The sequence below is a fragment of the Dasypus novemcinctus genome, chromosome 6 (assembly GCF_030445035.2).
Source record: "Dasypus novemcinctus isolate mDasNov1 chromosome 6, mDasNov1.1.hap2, whole genome shotgun sequence".
In the NCBI taxonomy this organism is placed as follows: Eukaryota; Metazoa; Chordata; class Mammalia; order Cingulata; family Dasypodidae; genus Dasypus; species Dasypus novemcinctus.
Genome location: NC_080678.1, coordinates 7,599,315 through 7,602,025, shown reverse-complemented (window position 1 = coordinate 7,602,025; position 2,711 = coordinate 7,599,315).

Below are 2,711 nucleotides of genomic sequence, written 5' to 3'. Positions count from 1 at the left end.
GGTGACCGCACTGGCAGGTTTTCCTGAAACGTCTTTTCCCAAGAGTCTTGTGTGTTTCCAGAACTTAGTCTCACTCAAGGAACGTCCTCCTAAGCCCCAGTTTGGGTCCCTTTTCCTGGTGAAAGCCTCGTGTGGATTGAAGGTGGTGGCCATGTTGACCTGGCCAGTCTGATGGAGGAGGAAGTGTCCCTCTCCAGGCCACTCCCAGGGGTCAGCGTGGGGTTCCAGGGGCTCAGGGGCTCAGCGTGGGGTTCCAGGGGCTCAGTTCAGAGGTCTGGACGGGGCACTCACTCCCAGGGGGCAGTCACCACGGCCGCCCCTCCCCCCGGGCGGATGGGCCGCCCTGCCACCAGCCAGGCTGGACCCCCATCTCCGTGGCGCGAGGTGGATGGAGGAGAAGCCCAGCCCAGGCCTGGGGCGTTCTGGAGCCAGCGTGCCGGGGAGGAGCTGTGGCTCGAGTTGGCCCCGCGGGCTCTGCTTTGGCTTCTGAGCTGCTCAAGCAAACTCCTCCCCAAAACAACTTGACGGCGCACTGTTTCGAGGTTAAGAGAAAGATCAGATCCAGGCGCTGTGTCCCGTCCCCCCCCCCCGCTTGAGGTGTCCTGGGCTGGCTGCTGGCGATCCTTGGCCCTTGGCTTGGCACGTGGCAAGGCACATAGTTCCTCCCCAGGAGAGACCTCTGCCCCCCATGTCAGAGATGTACGACCCAGAGGCCTCAGTGGACGTGAACTGGGGGGGTCCAGAGCCGTAGAAAGGCCAAGAGGGGCCTTTCCGTGAAGCGTGCGGCAAGGAGGGCCCCCACCCCAGGAACCAGTGCACCCCTGCAGCCCTGTGGCGGGGGCTGGCTTCGGGGAAGGCGGGGTGTGCAGGCCTGGTGGCCTTCCGACTCCGCCCAAGAAGGGCCTGCCGTGGCTGCTCCCCTGGGAGCTTCCGGGAGCACGGCAGCGGGTGGGATCCCCTGCGCAGAGCACGGGTGGTGGGGGGGCGCCAGCAAGGAGCAATGAGGCGCAGTCAGTCCCCTTCGCCCCCTGGCAGAGGGGCGGGCGCGCGGGCAAGTGCCCGGTGCAGAGGCCAGCAGGGCCGGCTCTCGGGCAAGTCTCAGGCCGGGACTGTAGCCCTGGCAGCAAGCTCAGGACCTCTGGGGCCGTCCTACCCCGAGATCCCCTCCGATCCGAGGATCTGGGGCCTGGTGACCGTGTGTGTGGCCGGGCCTAAGGGGCACTGACGGGGGGCACCGGCCAGACCCCAAGGCAGCACGAAGCCCGCTATGTGCCTGGAAGGAAAAAGAGCAGGAAAGGGGAAGGAGCAAAACCTGTCTTACGCAGCAGGTTCTGCTTCCGTATCGCTACTGCTTTCACTAGTGTTTTTGTTAAGAATTTGACTTATAATGGTGAGAGTTCGACAGGGAATTCAGATACCTCTCCCCACTACCTTTCCTTGCCTCGATTATGTCTAAAAGCTGCAATGGGCACATGTTCATGGAAAACTCCTGCCAGCGTGAGGTGGTTACGGCACCTGCGTGTGGCTGACCGCAGGGCTCCGTCTTCTCCCTCAGCCTCTGCCGGGGGCCAGGCCGGGGCAGAGGCTCGGAGCCGGCCCGGCCCGCAGCTCCCGCTGGGCGCAGGCTTCCTCCTGGCCTCCGGCCGAGCGCGGGCCTGCATGAGCCTCCTCTCGGGGTCCCTGGAGCCGCAAGTTCCCAAGGACGAGGATTCCCATGCTCCTGCGCGCAGACCCCTCGAGGCCCGGAGGGTAGAGATGCACCTGCTCGAGGGGCTCTAACGAGAGGGACCAGACCGTCAGGGGCAGCTGCCCCTGGGGACAACAGAGCGTCAGAAGAAAAGGGGAGAGCCCCGCCACGGGACCCACGCCCCAGTCCTGCTAAAGGGGCGTGGGGCATAGACAGAGGCACTTTCTAGTGCTCCTCCACGCCTTTTGTGAAACTGAAGCGTCCGACTGCGGACGACACTGAGCGCAGGCGTCAAGCGGCAGTGGCGGCTTCCGACTCCGGTGCCGTCCTCGTGACCAGGGCTGCAGCCCGAGCCAGGGCTGAGCTCCCACCTGGACCTGGAGGACGCTCAGCTCACATCCTGCCCAAAATCAAGTTATCCATGGTAGGTTTGTATTTCTCTCAGCGAAGAAAGCGATTTTGAAGCTAATAGCACCGACAGAACCTTAGCGCTGCGCATCTCCGGTGTGTGCCGGGTGTCCTCTCGTCCCCTCTCTAGGGAGGGGGCCGCAGCCAGCGCTCTCCTTACCCCGACCTCGGAACGTCAAGGACGTCGGTTCTGTACATGCCTCGGGACCTGAGCAATCCCAGGGCCGAGAGTGGAAATCCCTTCCCCTTCTAGAACCCGGGGAAGCACGAGCCACCAGACACCCTCGAAGGAGGCGTGAGGGGTCGTGGCATCGTCCACCCGTGGACTCGGCTGTGTCCTCCGACTGTAACTACGGCATGTCCCGGTCCCCAGCACGCTTGCGTCCAGGCCTAAATGTGACGAGGCCACCAAAGGCTTGAGACGGCCCCGAGGCAGCAGAGCTCACACTCAGGGTGGGCCCGTCGCCCAGCAGGCCGCAGCCCCGAGCTTGCTCACCCGCGAGGCCCGGCCGGGCTGGGAGCTCTCGGTGGCTTACAGTGGCCTTTTCTTTTCACGGAATGGCACATCTCGGTGCACGGCATGAGCGGCCTGTAGCTGCCTGTACTTTCCGGGCTG